At 45.8% G+C, this 27,058-nt stretch overlaps 1 protein-coding gene, 1 long non-coding RNA gene and 1 pseudogene across 4 annotated transcripts in view; 2 read left to right on the top strand and 1 right to left on the bottom strand.

The window, feature by feature from the left end:
* LOC148029441 (uncharacterized) overlaps window positions 1-27,058 on the bottom strand; it is a 176,440-nt gene that overhangs the window by 75,543 nt on the left and 73,839 nt on the right. The gene's annotated exons all lie outside the window — the stretch shown is intronic.
* LOC148029442 (uncharacterized) overlaps window positions 1-27,058 on the top strand; it is a 155,496-nt gene that overhangs the window by 75,776 nt on the left and 52,662 nt on the right. The window lies entirely within an intron of this gene.
* On the top strand, window positions 14,758-16,393 carry LOC148029443 (uncharacterized; annotated as a pseudogene).

Here is a 27,058-nt window from a genome sequence, read left to right as displayed (position 1 = left end):
TATGGTGCGTCTTCACACTCTCTTGGGTTATACCTACGCAGCGATTCCCATCTTCTGCTTTCCGTGTTCCCGTTCCACCTCCTTGGGTTCCTCATGTGGCTACCATGCCCATGCCTAGTCAGCCCATCCCTATCTATGGATCCACCTTGCACACTACCCCATCCTATCCACACTACACTTTTTCACACTATCCATCTCTGAGCACTACCACTCCTGTTGCAACGGCCAAGAATGCCTTCACGGATAAGTCACATTTTAACGGGTCAAATTTCACCACTTGGTCTAATTTCATACAACAAGTGCTTGAGTCTCGGGGTCTTTGGGACCTCGTCATTGGTCTAGAGCCTATATCGGACCCCTAGCTCACCCTAATTACATCCGTCAATGGAGAGCCCGCAGTACCACAGCCAATGTTGAGTTGATGCAAGGATTGCTTCCTAAGTTTCACTCTCAGTTGCAGCACTTCACGCTCGTGTCAGAGCGTTGGAGTCACCTTCTCGACTGCTATGTGGCTCCTGATCGTACTTGGCGCATCAATCTCGACTTTGAGCTTCAAGAGTTCTCTATTAAGGAAGGGGATAATTTGAAAGTCAAGCTAGCTGAATATAGGCGGTTACTTGCTGAGTTCGCCACTACTGGCTCTCCAAAGTCAAATGACGATCATGTTACACTCTTCTTGAATAAGTTGCCCGAAAAATACTTTAATTTAATTCAACACATCATCTCCCAAACTCGATTTCCAACCTTCTACAAGTTTGAGTGTCAGTTCTTGCGTTACGCAAGGCTACATGATCAAGTCCACAAGAAATTCTCATCCGAGCCTTGTTTAGAGCAGAGGGGGTTTGCTGCCTCTTCTCCGGGAGGGAAAGCCACCAATGGCAAGAACTCGCAATATGCAAAGGTAAGCCAATCAAAGGGTGACTCCTCTTCCTTAGATGGAACCAAAGAATCTAGACCTATCTGGCAGTAACTCCCTAAGAAAAACCGGTTTTGCACACATGCCCAGAGATAGGCCCTATGGGCGAGGAGTGTCACTCCAAGGCCCAAGGTCTTCCACCTAAAAAACCTAAGCAGACCGCTGCGACCGCATTGTCCATTGGGGCTACGCCTTCCGCTCCTGCTTCATTTGCTCCTTCAGCACCCGCCCTTGCTACTGGACATATGGCTCGAGTACAGCCTCAGCAGCCCATCTCTTTCACTACCGCTGAGGGATTGGCTAATTGGTCTGCATGTTTTGATCCCGTTGCACTTCATGTATCTATCTCACATTCCTCCCCACCTCATCTGGCGTTCCCTTGGTAGCGCCCTGCTACTGAATGTACGTGATGGTGGCCACCTTCTTAGACTAGCATGTCTCTAGGTCTTTTCGAATACCCTAGGTTAGTCTAGCATTCATTTTTCACACTCTTAGAGTCGGGCCCATAGGATTCATTGTCCTTAGCTTTTCCATTCTTTTGACTTCCGTTGCATTTACTCACACACATCCACATCATTGCATTTACCTTGAGTTAGATTTTCTTTATGTTATGTTTTGCTTTGGAGCATCTCACCACTAACCTTTGTGTTTGCAGATTCTCATCTCTTTTGCAAGGTTTTGTCTTTCAGTGTAGGGCTAACTTGAAGATTGCTTTGGTCCTACCTGGGCTAGAGACATGGAGATGTGCACCGTTCCTTTCATGGTTTTATCATCCTAGGAGTGCTTGCTCTTCTTTCAGCATGGCGGTTTCCCCTCTTGAGGCGGATCGTGCAGCATCTCTCTCAATGCTATCATGGCAGTGACTTCTACCTTGCTCTTCTAGCGGGGTGCTTCATCCACTTCCTCTTCTTTCATTCTTTATGGTTCTTGCCACCATACGAAGACCGACGTCAGGCTCCTCTTCCTTCTTCGGCATCTACATCCAAGTTGAGAGGGGGTTTCTACCCTTCTGGGTACCCTACAGGCTTCAACACTTTGTCTTCGACATCGGCTTCTTCCCCCTGTTGTATGTTACCCTTTGCATTGCATCATTTCATCACCTTTGTACTAGGGCGCTTGGGCAAGTGAACAATTTTTTCATGAGAGACACTGTCCAAGTGACACCTGCTGCATAATCATTCTTTAGCATGTAGCATACTTTGTATCTCATTGTGCAGAGCACCACTTGAGCAGATCCTAAGCTGTTTCCATCGACAACTGTTGTTACCACACCATCATCCTCGTTCATCACATGGATACCTCATCACCTATTTTTCCTTGTCATCAACGCCTTGAGTGGATGTGTTAGCTTGTACTTTTTTGTGATGTGTTGGGTGTACTCCCTACTCCTGTCTTTTGAATCACTATTACTCAATCAGCAGCATCCCATAAAATTTACCTCCCTTATTTTTTTAAAAAAAGTTTCATATAGTTCCATTCGCCTTTGTAGAGCTTGGTAGGCCACAGGGCAGCCACCATGCACCCTTTGTCCAATGCCATGTCCTCTCTGGGGTGACTACTTCGATTCTCTTGGTAGAATAACCATCACCTCTATAGTCTTGGTAGGCCACTGGGCAGCCGACATGCACCCTTTGTCGGATGCTCTGGCTACTTTGGGGTGGGACGCCTTGGGGTCAATAAACATCAAATTGGTTGGCCTAACCTTCCAACTTAGTTTTGGGCCTAAGAGGGGGCGTTGAGCTAAAATATTCATTACTTGCTTATTAGCCTCTAAAACAACCCCAAACCACACTAATAAATGCTCTTTTAGAGTAAAAACCCTCAAATGGGGAGCGGTTCGAGAGAGTTCAGTGGAAACCCTAATTTTTGGGGCGCCCTTCCACATCTATCAATAGACAGGCTCAGCCTTATCCCATCTGTGCGTGTTTCTCACTCCATGTGCAGGTTTCAGCCATCCGTCTGATTCCATGTGGCTGTCCAGCCCTTGAGACTGCTGCCACTCCATTGGTGTTTAGTCCTACTACTGGCGCCTTCATCCATGCTGACGCCAGCTGCTGGCAATATCATCATCTGCTGCGATCTGATCATCTAGTCATTGCTAGCCACATTCAGACATTGTTTCAGCCTGTTGTAAACAGCAGGCTGTGCACAGTTTCCAGCCTCCAATCGGCAGTACACTGCTGTGATTGCCAGTTTCCAGTCTCCAGACTGCTGCGTTTTGGTGACCAGCCTGCTGCCATTCACTATTCAGCACTCCTACACTCCGACTGGCGGTCACAGAATTGGGATCCATCTCCGATGGACGTCACACTTCGACATTGCTCTGCCCTTGAGCACACTGTACACTCTTACATTCATTTATAGCATTCATTCACTTTAGAGTTGTATTCTCTCTCTCCCTTCTTCTGTTTGTGTTTGAGTTTGTGTGTTTGAGTTTTGAGTTTTGTGTTTAGGGTTTGATTTTTGAGTTTTACATTTAGGGTTTGAGTTTTTCCCTCTGTGTTTGTGTCTGTCTCTTTGTGTTTCTATCATGGTTGTACACTTTCTGTGTCCTCAGTGCAAACCCTAGCAGTTTTCTTCACAGGTGGGGCAAACAATGTCCATTCATGGTGTAGCCACCTCCCCAATAATGAGACCAAATTAAATCATAGAAGACATCTGCCATAATAGCACACCTCGCACTCGCCCCACAAGGCCACAGATACCCGAGGCCGAATTAACTTTAAAGGCATTTCTAGTCCACCTCCCAGCTCTGCTGCTGCCTAGCCTGTAGGCTTGCCTCTTAGCAAATGCTGCTCGACTTGGCTAGGACCTCTACGACCTCATGATCTTGGGCTTTCCCATTTTTCAATTTCCCTATGGCATTCCTCACTTTTTTTTCTATGAAAAATCTGCAATTTGTTGGTCTCGAGGTTGAGTGGCATAGGCTCTTGGCCAGGAATATCATAAAGTGTGTAAGCATATTCTTGCCAATTATCCAACCTAGTAATCTATATAGGTGGCTCGCTCTCATGCATCCTTTTCCATTCTCTCTTGCTATGCTGTCCCAAGAACATGGAATCCATTTTTGTTTCTAGTTTGCTCAGGTATTTCCACTTCTTTTTGCATATCAATTGTTTGAAGAGATTTCGAGCATGCTTGTGTGTACATATACCAAGTTCCACCTCTCGCTGAAAACATGCTTTTGTCTCTTTGCACTCATCATCATACCAACCATTCTGTGGGGCATTACCTCATGGAGGCTTATCTGACAGTGTAGTGTGTGGGAAAGCATAGGCTGCTAAAGTATGTATTATCTCGGTCAACTATCCTGTAAACTCATCCAGAAAGGCTTGTGTGTCTAGCTCCCTCAATGCATCTTGCACAACAGTGCTATATATGTGTGAGGTTGCTTCCACAAAATCATAGCATGGTAATTTTGGTATGTGTGACTATGCCTCATGTATATGCCCATATTGCACTATAATGCTATAATTGTATGGTCTGCTACTGCTGCCAATCCAATTGATTTGGCAATGGTGGGAAGCCCTAACTTTAATGGCTCTCTTCTCCTCCCAGCTCTGCTGTTGCCTGGCTTGTAGGGCTACCTCCTAGCAAATGCTGCTCAACTCAGCTTGGACCTCTACCATCTCCTCTGCGATCCGGTCTCTCTTGCTCCATTCCCTGGTCCAAGTCTACTCAATCTGTCTCTTCACCTCCTCCCCCCTACAAATCGAGTCAGGGATCCGACAAGATCGTGTGTCTAGGGAAGATGCTGGGGGATCAAGTGTCAGGAGAATCGGGCAATGATCCGGTAGTGTGGTGCCCGCCAACTACCCAACCCAGCCTCCACGAGAGCATCCCCACTCTCCCACATAGAACATGTCCAACCGCTCCACCTAGCCGCTTGTATCCCAAGAGAGCGACCACTCCCTCCTGTCGAAGGCAGGGTCTCTCCAAGCATCGTGTGCTCCTACTGCCAATAGAAAGACCTCCCATGCCTCCTGCACCTCCCCAGCCATGCCCTGGTAGTTTCTGCCTCTGCCTTGCTGGTCCTCTAAAGCCTCCAGGTTATTTAAGTCTCCTCCAATAATCTAGGAGTCCACATCTGGGAGTCCTGCCGCGATCTCCACCTAGAACCTGCTGTGTGCCCTAACCTCAGAAGGGGCATAGATATTGAGGACTCCAAGGCATGAGTCCCCAATATCCAATCTGATCCATAGAACACTCCCTGCCACTATCATCCCGTGGTCTCATACACAAGTGGTGAGACTCGAGTCAATAGAGGTGCATACACCTCCACTCCTGCTGTTAGCACCGATGGAGTGCTCTCAGTAAGTGTATGAACCGCTCAGGAGTACCTTCCCTACCCGCTAGGATGGGGCTGGAGTGAGCTTGTGCTTGTGTAGAAGTAAGATGTTGATCCGTCCAGCAAGGGCAGGCTGCAACTCCTATCAAACAATCAACTTGTTGGAACCATGTGCCCCACTATAGTGGAGGCTATTCACATTCCAGGATGCAAGATGTAAACTCATGGAGAGACATGTGACTGGCCGAACAAGCATCTGTTCGGTATAGAAGCTGCTAACGATGAAGAGGAACTATGAGGCATTCGTATATGCTTCGCTGTCGGCATGGATGGTGAGCTCCATTCCCCCATGGTAGCCCTCGCGGATGACCATGGGAGTGATGGATGCGCCTGGTTGTACCACTAGGGCATCTATCAACCAGGCTGAGAGATGAGACTCCGTACACTGATAGAAACAGGCCACCTGTGCCAGGGGCCACTCGATCACATCCATCGGCGCTCTCCACTGCGGAGGGGCTCGAAAGATAATGCTTAGATGAGGGACCTCAGCCCCAACTCACCAGTTAATGTCCATCATTCAACCTAGCCACTGCTGGGAGAAATATGCCAGTCCACCTTCTCCCATCCACTAGGAGATGTGGTCTACCACCTAGATCTTCACCTCCTCAATCAGAGTCGTCGTCCAGTCTCCAGTATAAGAGGTCTGAAGGAAGAAGGCGTAGTTTGGTCCATCCGGCGGTGCCAGTAGATGGACCTTGCCGCTCCTTGACTTGCGTAGTACGAAGATTCCCACCTCCAAGGGTAGCGGGAACTCTCTACACTTTGCAACTCTTAGGTAAGACCACGGCCCACTGCAAAAGAACTCCTGTGGTAGCAACTACGCCTGTCTCTGGAAAGTGTGACGAGCGGCATGGACGGAGGAGCTGGCGGCTATGTGGGGAGGGAGAGGGGGCTAAACTACTAGTGAGTGGAGGATGTCGGTGTATAGGGGTCCTCACCTCTTGTGGGGAGGGGGGGATGGGTGAGAGGGGGGTCGCCTGTGCTGTGTGGGGATCAGGGGTACTGGTCGGCGGGGGGGATGGTGTAGAGGGGGAGGATCGAGGGGTGGTGGGATGGTCAGAGACACATGGCAGGTGTGGGGGAGGGCCAGTAGCTCTGGAGGGTGGGGGCTCTAGACTAGGGTTGGGAGGGGGGACCGTGGGGGGGGAGGGGGTGGGGGGGGGGGGGAGGTGAAGGTGTGGGGGACGTAGGCCCTCGAGTGAGGTTGCTTGTGACGCCTCTGTGGTGGGGGGTGGATATGTAGGTCTATGGTCTTGCCGGGTGGGGCAAGGAGGTGGGGGATGCATGGTGTTTTCCCGGAGGGCGACGCTCGCCGTCCTGCTCCCTGCTGTCGTGGCTGTGTCTGAGGGGCTGGCTACTCCTACCGTCTCCCTCTCTGCCGTCTCTCGACCTATGTGAAGCCGTCTGCATCCACCTGTGGGCGTGTCAACGACGTTGCCTTGGCTCCAAAGCGCATGCACTCTGCTGCTAGATGCCCAAAATCATGGCAATGCAGGCATTGCCCGAGCTGCCCCCTCACAATAACCTGCTACCTAAAGGAGTGTGCGCATGCCTTAATCTCTAAAAACTGTGGTATGTTCTTTGTCTCTTTCACTGCCACCCGTACCTTTGGGACTCTTGCAGCTGTCACTGCGTTCGCAAAAGAGGCAGGAAAGACATTGCCAAAGAGCCATCCAAAGTCTTCCACAAGCTGATGATACTCTATCGCCAATCCGGGGAAAAGTAGGGTGACCACTATCAAGGGACCATGTAAATAATCCCCTTCGTGGAGGCATAGGGAAAACTAGCCACTAACTCCTGGGCTGCATCTACCGAGGTGAGTTGTACCATGAAGATCCCTTGCCCCATGAGAATCACCTCCACTATCTGACCAGACGTCCCTTCTGAGAACCTACCAAACACACTGCTGTACTGGCAGAGGAGGGGGTGTTGTTGCTACAAGTGGAGGGAGCAACCGGGGAGGGGGGGAGAGGTGTGATAGTGAGGATGGGGGGGATCTATTTTCTGATAGTGGTGGGTCTCCGGGCGCCACAAGTGATTGCGTTAGGTTGGAGCCGCACGGGTGGGGGGCCTGGATCTGTAGGGTGGAGGCCAAAGAGTGCCTGGGGAGTCAGAGTGGCGTCGTTGAGTGTGGTGGGATTGGTACGTCCACCTGGGGGCAACACGGGGGAGAAACCAGGGCGGGGAAGGAAGGGGAGGTAGCGTGGATGGTTGCAGGCGGATGGGGTTCTCCTACGAATGGGATATAGGTGGGGGCCACAGGATGGGGGGGGGGGGGAGGGAGGGAGGCCCAGGAGGCGGTGAAGAAGAGGTAGTCAATGGAGGGCCATAGGGTGGGGTGGGGGGAGGGGCCAGGGATAGGGTAATGGCGAGGCACAGCGTGATGATGTGGAAGGGGTGGGACAGCGTAGTGTCGACAAGGGGGAGGCAGTGGGATGGCGGGTGGCAGGCGAGAGCGACAAGGGGGCGCGACGCCAGTCAATGGGGGTGGGGGGGGGGGGTGGGGGGGGGGGTGGGGTTGATGGTTTGTGATGGCGGAGGCACGAGCAGCGGAGTGTTAGTCAGGAGCGTTCAAGAGAGTTTAATGAGCTAGTTATGGTGTAATCTTCCTTTTTTAGCTTAACAGGTAGGGACCTAAAAGATCTGCCGGTTTGCTCCTCAAGCTTCATTTGCGTCGCTGTCTACAGCCGATTACATAGCACATTCTGAGTCGAATACATGGTAGGAGGCTCTTCAGCACCCTCAATGGGGAGAGGCCATGGAGAAGGAGCTCGAGAGTATTAACCGAAATGAGACTTGGACATTGGTGGATTGTCCAAGCCACAAGAAAGTAATCGAAACAAAGCGGATTTTGAGGACCAAGCTAAAAGCTGATGGGACTTTAGATAAGTACAAGGCTCGCCTTGTCGTGCAAGGGTTTCGATAGAAGCATGGCATTGATTATGAAGAGACCTTTGCTCCTACCGCGCGGTTGATATCTTTCCGGTTGCTTCTCGCACTAGCCGCTCACCACGGTTGGCCGATATATGAGATGGATATCAAGAGTGCCTTCCTGAATGGTTATTTGGAGGAGGAAGTCTATGTGGAGCAGCCACCGAGCTTTCCTTCAAGGAACCCGAGGGATAAGGTATTCCCCTTGCAAAAAGCTCTTTATGGGTTGAAGCAAGCACCTCGATCTTGGTTCCATAGGATGGATGAGTTCTTATGGACTCATGGATACCATTCTACCCCTTATGACCCGAACTTATATGTTCGATCTACTACAAAGGGGGTCAGCTATATCGGGCTATATGTTGACAACTTACTCATCACAGGCTCAGATTCTGCTGCCATAGCAGACATCAAGGCAAAGCTCATTGCTACTTTTGAGATGACAGACCTTGGTTTGTTGTCTTATTTTTTGGGGATGGAGGTAGTTCGTTGTGGGGGATACATTTTTGTGTCACAACAGAAGTACACACTTCAGCCGAGTGGAACATCACACTTTGGATCAAACATGGCTAGTGGCCACGCCTCTTGATCCTACTGTCCAGTTGTCGAAGGATACCCTAGGACAGCCCTTTGATGCACATACCTATCGCTCTGTTGTAGGAAAACTTCTTTGGTTAATTCACACTAGGCCAGATTTAACTTAATCAATATTTCACAACACCTAGGATGTCACATTGGATTGCATGTCCTCGTGTGTTGAGTTATTTATGGTGTACTTATTCTTATGGCCTGACCTATGGTTGTGGTTTATATTTACAGGGGTACACTGATTCTAATTGGGCAATAGATCTCGACACTCGGCATTCTCATGGCGGCTACCTCTTTACCTTGGGCACAGCTCCCATTTCTTGGTCAAGCCATAAGCAAGAGACGGCTGCGGCTTCCATGGCCAAGGCTGAGTACCGGGCTCTCTTCGATGGCACCACCGAGGCCATCTACCTAAGGATTTTACTGGCGACGCTTCATTTCTCATGCGACTCTCCCACCGTTGTCTACTGTGATAACTAGAGTGCCATTGCCCTTGCAAGCAATCCGATCATTACACCACGGATGCGACATGTAGGAGTGCACTTCTAGTTTTCCAGAGAGCAGGTTGAGCTAGGCACTTCTTCAGTACCTATTGCCCAGGATTGTTTTGGATACACACTCCCCTACTTCTTTAGCTTGACGGGGAGAGGGTGCTTCCCTCTTGCTTTCCCTTTCAGTTTGAGAGGAGGCGACTTCCACTCTTGATAGTGATAGTGATGTTGCTTACAGTTTTTCGACATTCATTCATTTATTCTTTCGTATTGTATTATGGACATTTGTAACTTCATCCACACTATCAGGATGATATGATTGTAAAAGGGTGCTTGGGCAAGTGAACAATTCCCCTGCGAGGGCACTGTCCAAGTGGCACCATTGCATTGCATCTTGCATGAGCATGACATCTTGTATCGCCCTTTGCATTACCCCATGCATTGACATTCTGTTCATGTACACATGCATCTGTGTGCATTTATCCCTTTTCGGTCTTTTGGAGTGGTCGACTTTGGATCCATCATATTCATGGCATTTTCCATGACTCTCCAAGGAAATTTTTCCTTAGCTTGCATGCTTTCTTTGCGTGTCTTGCTTGCTTCACTTATTTGCTATATCTACACCTTAGCCTTATTCTTCTTCAGCAATACCCAGTAATGGTAGGGATAGTATGCTTGTTTTGTGAAGGTCTTGGGTCTAACCATCCTTTATCATTCTCTCATTTGGGGCATGGATACTCAATAGGACGAAAACGGATTTGAACCCCCACTAACTGCTACATCTATCAAATTTAAATTTTTTTAAAAAAATCCATAGCTGGTTCCATCCGCCTTTGTAGGGCTTGATAGACCACTGGGTAGCTGATGTGCACCCTTTGTCCGATGCCTTGTTCTCTCTAGGGTGATCACTTGGGATCCCTTGGTAAGATAACCATCACCTCTGTAGTCTTAGTAGGCCACTGGGTAGCCGACGTGCACCCTTTGTCTGATGCTTTCGCTGCTCTGGGGTGGGACGCCTTGGGGTAAAAGATCTTTCTCGTAGCACCATTGTTGGGCTTGATAGGGGTGTTGAGCTAAAAATGCATTAGCTTTAGTTAAACAGCCCCAAAACTTGCTTAATTAATGAAGAAACCTTGTTTATTTAAAAGAAATGCTATCCTAGAGAGCTTGTGTCCCATAAGCACAAATCCACTTGGGAGGGCCCAAACTTTCTATGAATAAGTATGGTTGCCCTCCATTCAGCCCTCAATCTCGTTTTTGCAGATTTCAAGTGTTTCAGCTTTCTGCCCACACCCCGTTCATGGAGGACATCTCAGCCGAAGCTCTCCACTGCTGTCTGCATCAGTTGGCGTCCACTTTCCAACCCTCTTCTCGCAGTTTGGAGCTGATCCCAACCAAGCAATTGCTATTCCTACACAGACCTGCTGCCATACTGCCTGCCACATCATCTGCCACTTGCATTTGGCAGTTTTCTCTCTCCTCCAGCTGTCGACCAGCTTTGACAGGCTGTCCAGCCTGCGTTTGGCAGCTTTCTCTCTTCTGCAGGCTGTCGCCAAGCTGTCAAGCCTGCGTTTGGCAGCTTTCGCTCGCCTGTAGAGGCTGTCCTACCTGCGTTTTTAGTCTTTCTCTCTCTTGTAGGCTGTCATGCCTGTGTTTTTAGTCTTTCTCTCTCCTACAAGCTATCTTGCCTACATTTTTAGTCTTTCTCTCTCCTCACTAACCTTTGCATTAGATCGAGCTTCTCACTACTACGTTTGCTAGTGTTCGATATCCAGAGGCTACCTTGCTATGATTCAGGATCCGTTCACTGTACGACACACTCTCCAACTCATTATCCTTGCCCTGATCCTTGAGATACAGGAGTTCGAGGTTCAATATTCATTCACTGCATAATGTGTTTGCTACATGAGCATTGTATATTCAGCAGTTATATCACTTCAGTTATTTTCTGTGTTCATTGTAAGGATTCCAAGTGACCCAATTATGCAAACAGCCCCAAATTCTTAAAAAATGGAATAAGACCCTCATATGTGGTTGCACCAAGGTGGAAAATTGACCTTGGAAAAAACCCAATCAAAAGGGCACAACAATAGACCAACAGCCGCTTGCCAAATATTTGTAAGAAGAGTCCAAATTTTCCTAGCCAACGGGCAGGAAATAAATCTATGATGCAAGGATTCCATGCTAGTCATACAAAAAAAGTAGTTGCCATTTGAGCTTTGGTGCTTAGAAAGGACCAAGGCAAGGGGAAACCCACCAATGATCACTCTCCAAAGAAAGACCTTGCATTTGAACGGGGTCTTGTTCAACCATCCTTCCATCGCTGTCATTTTTCACCAAGCCTTAGATTTATGCAAATCCCAAATTGCATTACCTTTAGTAACTAGCCAATCCTTGTCATTAATCAAGAGATGATACACATGGTTAGCCGAAGCCTTTTGAAGACAAAGACGGCTAGTAAGATCCCAATCTTGCCAAGGGTAATCCAAGTCAAGTGTAGGAAAAGGCTACATCAACCTTTCAATCTATCCCCGTAATTGGCAGTATCCACGAGGAATTTGGAAAAGCCTCCTTGCCATACAGAAAGACATCAAGTCCCCCACAGCTCATCAAGGTGGCATCCGCAACAAAAGACAAACCCAGACGTGCCATACGATTGAACTTGTGCCTATCCTCGTGTTTCCTGTTTCAAGAGAGTAGCCACAACATGACCAATCATTCCAACTGAAAGGAATTTGCCTCCAGATGATCCTCTATAAGATGCTAGTTGGGCCTTCTGAAGAACAAGCCCCCAAGAAGAAACTGAATGATTTACCAAAATGAAGGTTGTGGAAAAGTGAGTATCCAATTTAAGAACATGCCACCATGATGCCTATATGCTAGTGTTACAATGTATAATGCCTCGGTCTTCTAGAAAAAAGCAAACTACAAAGACCCAAGGATGACCTTCAGCACACATTGCTCCGAAGAGTGACCACCGCCTATACATCCAAAATGGCCCCACAACTCATGTTTTTCAGGGTGCAAACACGGCTCCAAGAAATCCAAGAGATACCTACATGTAAAGTGTCCTTTCTCCATGGCATAAAGCGAATGTGCCTAGTAAGAACCCTCAAGGTGGAGATAGTCCAAGGCAAAAGAGACAAAAAGCATGTGAGCATAGGAAGCATAGTGGACTGTGCCACTTTAAGGTGAACATGAAAAGGCCAACCCTAGGATTTCCAATACAAAAACTTCACCTCCAATTTTAGAGTAATCCATTGCAACAATTGCTTGGGTTTAACATCAACACCCAAGGGGTAACCCAAATACTGCATGACATTCCCATGAGGGATCACCATCCCTTGCCATTGCAAAGACTGCAAATCCAATTCAGTACAATTGATGAGGGAGGATTTCGCTGCAATTGCATTAATACAAAGACCAAAGGCTTGGCCAAAAATTTTCCATACATCCAATGTCGTGTGGAGGTTCGCTCATTTTTCTTTGAGAATCATAAATGTGTCATCCACTAGTGATTGGCCCACAAAATGTTCACCAAAGGGAAGAGAGAGACTAGCTAGCTGTCCCATTGTCACCAAGTGAGAAAACATAGAAAGAACTGGATGAGTCACCAAGGCAAAGAACAAGAGAATCAAGGGCCAACCCTGTCTAATTGATTGTGCTAGAGTGAATGTCTCAGCAGCCCCATCATTTATCATGACTCGTGAAGAGGCATCCATGTTGATCGTGTGTATCAGACGTGGCATGCATGGACTGAAACCCATAACCTGCATGAGGTCTGCCACCACAAAAGATCAGCCCAGATAATCAAAAGGCTTTTCGAGGTCCAATTGAATCAGTATGACTTCCTACTTGGAGTGCTTTGCATAGTCAATGGCCAATTGAACATTCAATATATTGTGCAAGATATTCTGTCCCTTGATAAATCCATATTGATTAGGGTGCAAAAGGGTAGGGAGGTGCCTATGGAGACAATTAGCCATGAATTTAGCAAAAATTTTATAAATAGATCCCATCAAAGAAATTGGCTGCCAATGTTTCAGCATCGAGGGCAACAGCACTTTCAAAATCAGTGTAACAACTCCCGCCTTCTATGAGGTATGCATAATTCCAGTCTCCTAGAACTGTTGGCACATGGCTGCCAAAGGTTTGGAAAGAGTGAGAGCATAGACTTCAAAAAACTCATTAGTCAAGCTATCTCATCCTGGACTTTTGTCCTTGGATAGATGTAATAAAACATCCATGACCTCTCCCTCTAAGATATCTCTGTCCAAATCATGATGCATATTTGGTGACACTTGATCCGTGACCAGGGCATAGAAAGCCAAACGGATGTGTGTAGCAGTGTTGGATTCAAACACGCATGAATCATCGTACCAGATGTTTTCAAGGATTCAAATGCATATGAATCATCATACTAGATGTCTAAAAACGTCTATTATGAAAATGTATGATATGTCATTTCATACTTGATATTTTTTTCCAATTTAAAAAAAAAGACCACAACTACCCCAGTTTGACAATTTCATTCCAGCACCTTGTTTGCCGCAATTTTCACCTCAGTTCTCTGTCTTTCCTGTATGTGCAGTCAGCGTGGTCAGCTCTCAACCTGCACCGTGTGCAACCGGTAGTATTCAGACTCCAGTGATTAGTTTGTGCAAAAATCAGCTTCATGAGAGTGTGCTCAACCTGCGTGAAAACAGGGCAGCGTGTGCAGACTGTAGTGTGGTCACCGCTAAGTACTCAGCCCCATCCTCTCTCTCTCTCTCTCTCTCTCTCTCTCTCTCTCTCTCTCTCAGTTCTCTAGGCCAGCATTGTTCAAAAGTAAGGAAAAGAGTGGCAATTTGTGACTGAATTGCAGAAATTGAAGAATGGACAATGTATTATGCAATGCAAATATTGTTCCCACATATGGAATGGTGGCCCTGCTTTTACTTGTGCCCACATCTTGGGGCTGAAGGGATTTGGGGTTGATAAATGCTCTAGTGCACCCCAAGATGTAAAAGATGCAATTCCACATTGGGTGCAAAGGTTTTTGATTTGGGAGATGCATCAAGAAGTGCTAGTGCCAATGTGGTTGCTTCTTCCTCTCAAACTACTAATGCTCATGGAATAATGCCTACAAATCCAAAGCTAATGCTAGGGAAGGCCCCTTGTCTCAAAGTTGGGGCATACAAGCAAGGAAAGAGGCATCAATTGGCCTTCATCGGTTCTTTTATGCAGAGGACATTCCTCGTTGGAAGGTGAGAAGTCCTTACTTTCTTGACATGGTGAAGGCAATTGAAAATATAAGCCCAAGCTTCAAGGCCCCTTCATACCATCACTTGCGCACTAAAGAATTGGATGATGAGGTAAAATCTGTACAAAGAGATTTGCTTGATCTTAGAGAGAAATGGAAAAGATATGACTGTAGCATTGTTTGTGCTGGATGGTCTGATGCACGTCATTGACCCATTATCAATGTAATGGTTTCATGCATGTTTGGTCCCACACTTTTGCGATCAGTTGAGTGCTGAGTATAAGTCAAGCGAGTATATCTTTGAAATTCTTAAGAGTGCCATTTTGGAAGTGGAGCCTCAAACTGTAGTCCAAGTGTGCATGGATAATGCAGCCAACTGTGTTTGTGCTGGTCACTTGATTGAGCAAGAGTGGCCAACCATTTTGTACACCCATTGCACATGCCATTGCCTTAATTTGCTTTTTGAGGATATAGGAGAAGGGTGAAGCTTGTTTTGGAAGCTATGTAGGTTGTGACATTTGTCACACAAAAAAAAAACAATTCTTGCTTTGTATAGAAAGTTCAGCTCAAAAGAATTGCTTAAACCATCACAAACTCAGTTTGCATATATGTTTATCATTTTGGCAAACATATTGGATGAGAGAGTCTTCGATGGATTTCACCACATGGTTGTTAGTGATGATTATTGTAGAAGGAAAGTGAGCGAAATTGCCAAGGCTTTGCAAGTTTCATCTATTATCTTGGGTTCTTGATTTTGGACCAATGCCAAGATGATTGTGAAGTTATGTCCTCCAATTTAAAGATTTTGTATCTTGTTGATAAAGAGGATGCCACCATGGGATTGGTGTATGAGCTCACTGATCGCATGATAGAAAAGATTGAAAGTCTTGAGGTTTTTTATGCTTCCAAGCTACAACAAGTCAAGGCACTTTGTGTAGACCGATGGAACATAATGCACTCTCCATTGCATGTTGTTGCTTTTGTGCTCCATCCTATTTGGAGAGCAAAGAATCGTGACAATGACAGGGAGGTAAGGGTTGGATGGATGTAGTTGAACATGTTTTAAACTATGATGTAAGTGCTCAAGGGGAGTTATATGATGAACTGGATAAGTATAAGTTTGGGTCACGTGCATTTGCACGTCCTATTGCAAAGGATAAGAAGAGGATGCATCAAGGTGTAAAATGGTGGAAAACTTTTGGGGCAAAGAAACTAAATTTGCAACACTTGGCACTTACGATATTGCCTCAAGGCACTTGTGCTTCAACATGTGAGAGAATTTGGAGCACTTTTACTCTCATTCATACGAAGAAAAGGAACAAGCTCAAGCCAAAGAATATAGAGAAGATTTTTTCTATACATACCAATTTGTGTCTCATAAGCAAGTTGAAAGAAATAGGATTTGAGAAGATAGAAGTGACCTTGGAAATGCTAAACAAGGAAAAGGATGATGAAACACTACTAGCTTTGTAGGAAACAAGAGAGGAAGATGATGAAAATTCAGCTCCTATGACAATGTGGGTGTATGAAGTGTTGGTACCTCTAGTGTGCCATAAGATGATGATGAGGATGAGGATGTTGGAGGTGAAAATCACTCATGAGCCAACTTAAGTAGCACATGATCCCACAGCAAGTCTACAATCTGGAGTCTTAACCCTCGTCTCTTCAATCTCTTGGGTTGCCTCTATAGAGTCCAGAGTACTATGATGTATTATGAGTAAGGACATTTTGTGATCTTAGTGGGCTGATTATAATTTATGAGTCAATGAGTCACAACATTTTGTGATCTTTCTGGGCTGATTATAATCTCAAAATTCATATAGTCCACTTGTTAAATTTCAATGTTTTTTATGCTTTTCTTAGTGGGCTGATTATAATTTATGAGTCAATGAGTCATGACATTTTGTGATCTTTGTGGATTGATTATAATCTCAAAATTCATATAGTCCCCTTTTTAAATTTCAATGTCTTTTATGCTCGTTTTTCAAAGTGTAAGATTTGTTGAAATGTCTATAATTCATACTCTAGTTCAACTTATCAGTCTTATATTTTTCTAGTCTTTTAAGAAAAATTGGGACAACATATTATTCTCCCCGGGGGTCTAAATCATACTTCAATCATACTTTCATACCCGTACACATATGGAAGTATGAGACGTATGTTATCAACTATGGTGGATAGTGTGCTGAGTATGAGGAGACGAAGTACCACAAAGGTCAAGGAAGTATTCTCGACACATATGCACAATGGGCTGTGGGTCTATAAACCATCAAGCCATTTGTATGTTGGAGGTGCACCATATTTTCTTGAGTCGGAGAGCTATGTAAGCCTCAAAAAAATTTGTGTGACTAACACAAAGCATCTTGTAGATTCTCAATCAAGCTTTGCAACTTGGCTTGCTAATAAGATCTAAGTTGGAATTGTTGGATGAGATTTGTCAACCTTGTGGCCAATGGTAGACGGCACAAATCATCAAGGGGATCAATCAGCAAGGAGCAGACCAATGCTAGCATTACTTTAGTTGCATGTTGGCTTGTTTGCAAAGAGAAGCATGATGAATTCCATATTGCATGGCAACCCTCTCCACATTATGGAGGAGTTGTTCCATATAGCCCTTAAAGACCGAGTTCTTGAAATAAGATGAATTAAAACCCAATTGGAGTCTTCCCAGGAATTGCGCAAAAGGGGCAACAAGGTGAGCAAGCATGTCGAATTGCAAAGGGAAATGATTTGACGATGTGTATTGTTGCAACACCTGGATATCCAAAATCTCTAGCAAGAAAGCATCATCATGCATAATATACATACGGTCCAAGCGTGTCCATGTGGCCGAGTACTCTATTGATTGAAAGTAAAACCCGAATCTAATGGGCAAAGTGAGGACCAAATATCCTACTTCAAAACAACCACCTCAAAATCATACACAACTCTCAGGTGCATCCATTCCTCAGTGCTCGAAGGTAGATTGTGAATGATAAATGCACATGTTGAAATCTCCCAACAATATTCCCGATCTACCAATAAACAAACAAGCTATCCACATCGATCCCATAAATCTCGTCGAGGCGAAGAGTCATTGGGTGCATAGAGGCCTACCAACCATAATACCTTCCCTTCGAATAGAATTTCAACAACCGAAAAATGACCATGGGTGTCGTTCTTGACAAAGGTTAGCTCGAGCGTGCCATTCATGACCATAAGCATCCCTAAATGGCAATCCACGATTTTGCCAACTTCACTATGATTTTTGAGCTCAACAGCACATAACACATCCCATTGATTGTCATGGAGGATGCATCACATATCATGTTGCTTGCTATGTTAACAATTGCCATGCACATTCCAAGTGGTGAGCCTCATATGTCATGACCAAAGGATTTCATTGTCAAGGCTGATTTTTCTTTGACTACAATTTCACAGCCAAAATATCAAGGGTGCCCTCATGCAAAAAATCAGCCAATACTACAAAGAGTTCAAGTCCCTATGCTCCGCTTTGGAAGTGGAGAGATCATTTCCTTGTTTAGGAGCGGAACTTGGGTATCAAAAATCCCAAAGAGTGATTACTTTACTATGGGGATCTTGTGACATTAGCAGTAGATGCTGATGATGTCTTATCTTTTCGACGCACAGAAGTTTGTATGGGATCTTGTGAAGTGCTCTGCATAGCTGCTGCCATGCGCACATCAAACTTTTTCCCTCTTTTGGAATGGACATCAATCTACTCTAGTCAGGAGAATCCAAAGCCTGAACAAGTTGTTTCCCTTATCCAACATAGGGCGCATTTGCTTGAGGACCATCGACCATAGGAATATTGTGGACTAGTATAGCCGAACCCCCTCCACAACAATGGTCTTTTTTGAATATTTGGGCATGAAATGCCCTAGTTGTCCACGTGAAACACAATGCCCTACGAAAGTTCCCCACTTCAAGAAATACTGCAACGAAGGCATTCCATGATAGTTCAAGTGCAGCTAGTTGAGCCTCTTACACGTAGTATCCCACAACATGCATAGGCGGTTGCGATTGACAGTGCACAAGCTCAGTGGAACCAATACTATGCCAATCATTCCCATCGCATCCTTAAGCAATGGCCAGTAGACTATAGGAAAACATTCGACTTCAACCCATACTGGGCATTCCCGAAGTAACAGTTATTGGAAGTTCGCCAATGGTTTCCAGCCCACCACATGCATTATGTGTTTGTCAAAGAACTATAGAACTCTGGCCAACAAAAGAACAATAGAACATGCACGATTTGAGCTATATCTCATAGAAGCCTTGCAAGCCAACAAAAATTTCCTCCTCAAAATCGCTTTGCAGAATGGAGTTTAGCCATTTGCGGCAGATCCAAGAAAGCATCGGGATCCTGCCGATGAAAGAGAATGACCCCTCTTTCATAGAAGGCTAAAAAAGAGCATAGAACACTCTTGGTATCCATAGTCGCATCCAATACATCTCTTTATTCTTGGTTGGAATGGATTCGAGGCTATGCTGAGCATATTCACCCAGCAACATATTTGCAAATTCCAGGAGAGGTTCCTAGTCCAGGTCCTGGGACGACTCCACCACAGAAGTTGTTGTGCTAAGAAATGCACTTAGCCACTTAAACAGCCCCAAAACATGCTTATTTTAGGCTTATTTTAGCCAAAACCCTAAAACAGGGAGCGGATCGAGAAAGTTAAGTGAGGGAGGATCTAGAACCCTAACTTTCTATAAATTGGCAGCCAGCCTCCACTCTTTCACAATCTCGTTTTTGGAGGTTTCAGGTGTTACCAGTTTGCTGCCCACACCCTAGTCACGGAGGACATCTCAGCCCTTGCTGTCCATCACTGTTCCCTACAGTCTGGCGCCCATTTCTAGCCCTCCATACGCTGATTGTTGTTGTTTCTACCTGGCGACTGACTGCTGTTCATCTGCACTGCTATCGTACAGCCTGTCACGCCAGCAAACTGCTGCGTGTGCAAGCTCCAACTACCGCCCTGACAGTTTTTCTGTTTTGCCTGCCTTTTCAGTCTCTCTCTCTCCTACAGGCTGTTCTGCCTACGTTTTTAGTCTCTCTCTCCTACAGGCTCCGTTTTTAGTCTTTCTCTCTCCTCAATGCTGTCTGCATCAGATCTAGCTTCTCACTGCTACGTTTGCTGGTGTTCGACATCCAGAGGCTACCTTGCTGCGATTCGAGATCCGTTCGGAGTACTACACACTCTCCAGCTCATTACCCCTGCCCTGATCCTAGAGATACAGGAGTTCAAGGTTCAATATTTATTCACTGCATAGTGTGTTTGCTGCATGAGCATCGTATTATTAGTAGTCATATCATTTCATTTATTCACTATGTTCATTGTCTCTAAGTTACTCTAACCCTAACCCTAATTGTGTTCTTTTTATCAGTATGTGCTTTGTCGTACGGTTTCTGTTTATGTTTCTGTGTTAGGGTATTTTTCTTTACATGGTATCAGAACCTGGTACTCTCTGAGAAACCTAGGCCTTTGATCTGAAAGCTCTTCGCAAGAAGCAAGAACAACAATAGGTTCAAATGACTTCGAACACATCAACACCGATTCAGTCTCCAAATCAGCCTATGCCGAGAACCGAGCGAGAGTGGGCCAATCAGCTTGCTCCACAAAGTTCCGACATGGTGGGAGAAACATCTGAGTACATGGAAGAAAAGATGGGCAAGCTGACCTCTGAGGAATATAAATTGATCATAGCCTATCGACAAAAGAAGATTGAGGAGCTCGACCGAAGGATTGCCCTTCAATAAAAGCTTCTAAATGAAGGTAGGCATAGATTTCACTCTTCAGATGTTGCGCGTAAGTCTGATGATGTTGCAGGGCCATCGAGACCTCCATCAAGGTTGGGCCCCGCTCTTGGAGAGCAAGATCCAAAGTATGTTCCATTTTTCAGACTCTTCCATCCTCTCCAGTCCAAGGTACTTTTGATTTGTCTTTTGTGCCTTCTTCTTTTACCTCTTCTATTTTGCAATATACTGGTAGAGATCATGTGGAAGAAATAACAAATCTGTTAACTACCGAAAAGATCCTCTAGAGGACCAATTCTTGTTTGTTAACACACGTCACAGGGATTATAAGAAAAAGCCAGGTAACTCTTCTTCTATCCTTCTTTCTTTTTCGTCTACTTCACATAATCAGAATGGATTTGGTGTTCCTTTCACTTCATTACATGATGTATCATCATCTTCACAGTTTCATTTTCAGTCTTTAAATGATAAAATAAACAAAAAGAATATGCACCTCATACACCTCACTTTCAAAACCCACCTATCCCACCACATTCTTCCGCTGCTTCACCACTTTCATTTACACCATTTACATTTCCATTTCAGACACTTCATGTTGCACTGCACATCACACCTGGGGGTTATGGAAACATAGGCACATCCTTTAGGACCTCATCCTTTCCTCAGCCGGGTGGTGTTCTACCTACCTCATACACACTTTCGGGATCATTGCAACCTGGGTATCCCACTCAGTCTCTCCCAAGTGTGGATCAGTTGCCTCCACAGTTTACCTCCATCACATTGCCTAGTGGACCTTCTGGTCATAATGTTGTGTCCCAGCCTTACTTTGGACAAGGCTACTGTGTCTCAATGTCTCTACATCAATCGGCACTCATTGGACACTCACAGCCTACTTCTGCCTACCCACCTCTTCCCCCTCCTTACTCTTATCAGACACTCTCACCTCCACCATTTTTCCCACCATCATCTTACTCCACCCACCCGACATCTCATAGTTCTAGCTCATCTTCTGCCAAGAATACATTTAATGACAAGACTCGTTTTAACGGGTCAAACTTTACTACTTGGTCGAATTTGATGAGACATGTCCTTGATTCACAAAACCTATGGGATCTAGTGTAGGGGTTGGAATCCCAACCCGATCATGCATTTGTTCCATACGAGATCGTCCACTCATGGAAGGCTAGGAATGCCTCCGCTATTGTCGAGCTGATGCACAGCTTATTGCCAGAGTTTCATTCTCAGCGTCAGCGTGATGGGCACACTTGACTGATCGCTATGGGGCTCAAGATAGGACCCGTCGTATTAACCTTGACCATGAGCTTCAACTTTTCAAAATCACTGACCGGGATGACTTAAAAGTCAAGTTGCCTGAGTATCGGCGTCTCCTCGCTGAATTCTCCACTACAAGGACTCCCAAGTCCTCTGACAATCAGGTCACATTGTTCCTAAATAAACTCCCCAAGAAATACTTCAATTTTGTGGAAGGAATAGTTTCAAAGCCTACCATGCCTACATTCTATGAATTTGAGTGTCAGTTGTTGCGTTACGCATGGTTGTTCGATCAGTTTCATATGAATTCCTCTTTAGAGGGGGCTCTTCTTCCTCATTCTCAGAAAGGGCAACAAGGGAAGGGAAAACCAAACCAAACCTCCACTCAAAATCAAAATGAAACTCAAAAGCTAAATCAATCCGGGGATTCTTAAGGAAACTCCTAGTCACAACTCAAACCTGGGTGGCAGAATGTACCTAAAAAGAATAGGTATTGTCGACATTGTCAAAAGGCTGGCCATTTTGACGACGAGTGTCGATCAAAGGCACGAGGCACAGTACCAAAACCTAAGTCTCAGACCCCCGCCCCTCAGTCAAACAACCCCCAACAAGGGAGGCAGGGTGATGGCAAGGGGCAGTTTAAATATCAGACTCACACTACCACCACACACTCATCTCAGTCGACAACGTTCTCAACTCCAGAGGGCTTGTCTGACTGGTCTACAGAGGACCATATCGTCTCCATAGAGACATCAAATGCGAGTCTCGTCCACATCTGTGAGTTGCCTCTCGACGAGGTTACTGTAGAGGCCCACACGTCACAACCAAGCACTTCAGCTCCAGTTTGGATTGTGGACAATGGAGCTACACATCACATGACTCCTATAGAGGACATTTTCTGTACCCGAGCCCCTGTAACCGGGCGGGTCCGTGTAGGAAACAACTCCTCGATCAAGATTCACGCTCAAGGTTGTGTTAGTTTTGCCACTGACAAGGGTCCGGATTTGCCTTCGCTGGACAATGTATATCATGTCCCTCAGCTTGGGGGGTGAACTTGTTATGTGTTCAGTAGCTTTGTCGATTGGGGCGAGCAGTTTTCTTTACAGCGACCATAGTCGAGGTCCTTGACTCTCTAACTGTTTTAGTAATTGCTCGCGGTGAGACACAGCCTAATGGCCTATACCATATGATGCACTTTCTGACCGAGCCGACCGCCGAAAGCTCCGTGTTCCTTAGTTTCCAGGCCTTAGCCACATCTCGGGAGCCTACGCACAATGAGCGTCTTGGCATTTTCGCTTAGGGCATCTTGGTTATGACTCACTTTATGAGTTGTCAAGCCGTGAGCTGGTTGAGGACCTTCCACGCCTGAAGCTAGCTCGAGATTTCTATAAAGCCTGTCAGCTCGGGAAGCAACACCGTACTCCATTTCCTCAGCAGTCTACACATAGAGATGAGGAGCCTCTTAGATTGATTCACGTTGATCTTTGTGGGCCAGCATCCACTGCTGCTTTAAACGGCGCGCTGTACTTCTTTTTGATAGTGGATAATTATTCTCGATACATATGGGTGTACTTCCTCAAGCATAAGTCAGATGCTTTCACATATTTTTCTCCTTGGGTGCTGCTGGTTCATAACCAGACTAGTCGTCGTGTTGGGTGCATGAGGAGTGATAGCGGTGGTGAGTTTATCTCCCATGAGTTTTCCGAGTTTCTACAAAAGCATGGCATTTCTCGCCAGCTCACCTCTACCAACTTCCCCTCTCAGAATGGAGTTGTAGAGCGTAGGAACCGCACAGTCATGGAAATGGAACGCTCTATGCTGTTCGCAGCAGAGCTTCCTGAGCGCCTTTGTATCAAGGCTATTAACACTTCGGTATACATCCTCAACCGGTGCCCGACTGCGGCTCTTCCTCAGAAGACCCCGTATGAGGCATTTTTTGGCTCTCGGCCTGTTATTTTCCATTTCAGAGTCTTCGGGTGTCGTGCATACACACACACGTCTGATGACAAGATAGGAAAGCTTACTCCCCGAGCTGATCTCCTTATTTTTGTGGGATATTCCTCTGAAGAGAGCCTATCGTTTGTTCAATCCTCGGACAAACAAGATGATCTTTAGGTGGGATGTCATCTTTAACAAGAGGGATATTGTGCAATCTTCTACACCGGATTCCGATCCGCTTCCTTCTTCCACATCATCAGAGATCGTGCCTACTAAGCCTGGTCTTCTTTCCGCTCCTGACATTCTTGTAGTTTCTTCACCTCCCAGGCCCCCTTCGCGAGACCCGTTACCTCGCTGGTACCAGCAAACCATGCGAGATTCGAGGATCCTACCACCGGATTCCACTCCGGAGGGACCTAGAGGATCTGTCTGGCTTGCTCCTCAGGCATCATTTGCATCGCTGTTTACAGCTGATTACATAGCGCATTCTAAGCCGAATACCTGGCAGGGGGCTCTTCAGCACCCTCAATGGCGAAAGGCAATGGAAAGGAAGCTAGAGAGTATTGACCAAAATGAGACTTGGACATTGGTGGATCATCCTAGCCACAAGAAAGTCATCGGGACAAAGTGGATTTTTCGGACAAAGCTAAAAGCTGAAGGGACTTTAGACAAGTACAGGGCTCGCCTTGTAGTGCAAGGGTTTCGACACAAGCACGGCATTGATTATGAAGAGACCTTTGCCCCTACTGCACGGTTGACTTCCTTTCGGTTGCTACTCGCGCTCGCCGCTCACCACGGCTGGCCGATACATTAGATGGATGTCAAGAGTGTCTTCCTGAACGGATACTTGGAGGAGGAAGTCTATGTGGAGCAGCCACCGGACTTTCCCTCAGGGAACCCTAGGGATATGGTATTCCACTTGCAGAAAGCCCTTTATGGGCTGAAGCAAGCGCCATGGTCTTGGTTCCATAGAATGGATGAGTTCTTATAGACTCATGGATACCATTCTACCCCTTATGACCCGAACTTATATGTTAGATCCACTCTTGAGGGGGTTAGCTATATCCTACTATATATTGATGAATTACTCATCACAAGTTCAGATTCTGTTGCCATAGCGGAAATTAAGGCTAAGCTTAAAGCTACATTTGAAATGACAGACCTTGGTTTGTTGTCTTATTTTTTGGGGATGAAGGTAGTTCGTTCTGGAAGATGTATTTTTGTGTCACAGCAAAAGTACGCACTTCAGCTTGTGGAACAGTACTCTTCGGATCAGACACGGCCAGTGGCCACACCTATTGATCCTACTGTCCACTTGTCGAAGGATACCCTAGGACAGCCCTTCAATGCACACACCTATCGTTCTATTGTAGGAAAACTTCTTTGGTTAATTCACACTAGGCAAGATTTAGCTTACTTAGTTAGCATACTCAATCAATATTTCACAGTACCTAGGATGTCACATTGGATTGCATATCTTCGTGTGTTGCGTTATTTGCGGTGTACTTTTTCTTATGGCTTGACATATGGTTCTGGTTTATTTTTGCAAGGCTACACTGATTCTGATTGGGCAGGAGATCCTGACACCCGGCGTTCCCATGGCAGCTACCTCTTTACCTTGGGCACGCCTCCCATTTCTTGGTCCAGCCGTAAGCAAGAGATGGTGGCAGCTTCCACGGCCAAGGTTGAGTATCGGGCTCTCTTCGATAGCACCACCGAGGCCATCTATCTGAGGAGATTACTGGCGGCGCTTCATTTTCCATGTGACTCTCCCACAGTTGTCTACTACGACAACCAGAGTGCCATTGCCCTTGCGGGTAATCCAATCATCACACCACGGACGCGGCATGTGGGAGTCCACTTCTACTTTTCCAGAGAGCAGGTTGAGCTAGGCACTATTCGCCTAGAGTTTGTGCCTTCATCAGATAACTTTGCAGATATCTTGACCAAAGCAGTCAACCGGCCGGTTCTTCAATACCTACTTCCTAGGATCAGCTTGGATAAACCCTCCCCTACTTCTTCAGCTTGACGGGGAGAGGGTGCTTCCCTCTTGCTTTTCCTTCCAGCTTGAGAGGGGGCGGCTCCTACTCTTGATCGTGACAGTGATGATGCTTAGAGTTTTTTAGACATTACATTCACTTATTCTTTTGTATTATAGTGTGGGCATTCATAACTTTATCTGCACTATCAGGATGACCTGATTGTAAAAGGACACTTGAACAAATGAACACTTCCCCTACGAGGATACTATCCCAGTGACACCGTTGTATAGCATATTGCATGGGCATGACATCTTGCATCTCTCTTTGCATTACCCTATACATTGGTATTTTATTCATGTCAACATGCATCTGTGCGCATTTATCCATTTTTGGTCTTTTGGAGTGATTGACTCTAGGATCTACCATATTCGTAGCATAACACATGGCAGTTCTCCTAAAGGCAAATTCCCTACCGTTGCTTGCTTGCTTGCTTTTCTTGTCTTGCTAAGCCCACCGTTTTTTTTTTTTGCCTCTCACATATTTAACATATGATTGATACATACACTCACTTTTATCATCCTTAGGTACTTATCCTCGTCAATGCGAGGGATTGGCTTGCTGGTTTTGTGAATAACTTGGATTTAAAACTCTCTTTATATTTTCCTATCTATCACTTAATCGGTCGTTGCCCCTATACTAACGTATTTTCAAAACACTTTTCAAAAAAAAAAAAAAAAAAAACAAACAAACAAACAAGTCAATTATTGATTCCATCCGCCTTTATAGGCCTTGGTAGGCCCTTGAGCAGCCGATGAGCACCCTTGGTCCGATTCCCTAACCTCTCTAGGATAATCACTTCGGCTCTCTTAGTAAGATATCCATCGCCTCTGTAGTCTTAGTAGGCCACTGGGCAATCGACGTACACCTTTTGTCCAATGCCCTGGTTGCTTTGGGGTGGGACGCCTTGGGATAAATCAAAATTTAGGCTGGCCTACTTTTCTCGCCCTTTTTTGGGCCTAAGAGAAGGTGTTGTACTAAAAAATGCACTTTGCTACTTAAACAACCCCAAAACGTGCTTATTTTAGGCTTATTTTAGCCAAAACTCCTAAAACGAGGAGTGGACCGAGAAAGCTAAATGGGAGAGGATCTAGAATCCTAATTTTCTATAAATTGGCAGTCAACCCTCCACTCTTTCACAATCTCGTTTTTGCAGGTTTCAAGTGTTACCAGCTTGCTGCTCACACCCCAGTTACGAAGAACATCTCAGCCCTTGCTGTCCATCACTATTCCCTACAGTCTGGCGTCTATTTCCAACCCTCCACACGCTGATTGCTGCTGTTTCTGCCTGACAACTGACTGTTGTTCATCTGCACTGCTGTCGTACAACCTGCCACGCCAACAAACTGCTGTGTTTGCAGGCTCCAGTTGCTGCCCTGACATTTTTCTCTGTCCTACCTACGTTTTCAATCTCTCTCCTACAGGCTCTGTTTTTAGTCTTTCTCTCCTACAAGCAACCCTGCCCGCGATTTTAGGCTTTCTCTCCCCTGTAAACTCCGTTTTTAGTCTTTTTCTCTCCTCACTACTGTCTGCAT

Source organism: Lygodium microphyllum, chromosome 11, assembly GCF_053477565.2.
Source record: "Lygodium microphyllum isolate KBCC chromosome 11, Lygodium_microphyllum_v1.1.10, whole genome shotgun sequence".
Classification (NCBI taxonomy): Eukaryota; Viridiplantae; Streptophyta; class Polypodiopsida; order Schizaeales; family Lygodiaceae; genus Lygodium; species Lygodium microphyllum.
Note: the sequence above shows the minus strand (reverse complement) of the source record. Positions and strands in the feature narration are given on the sequence as shown.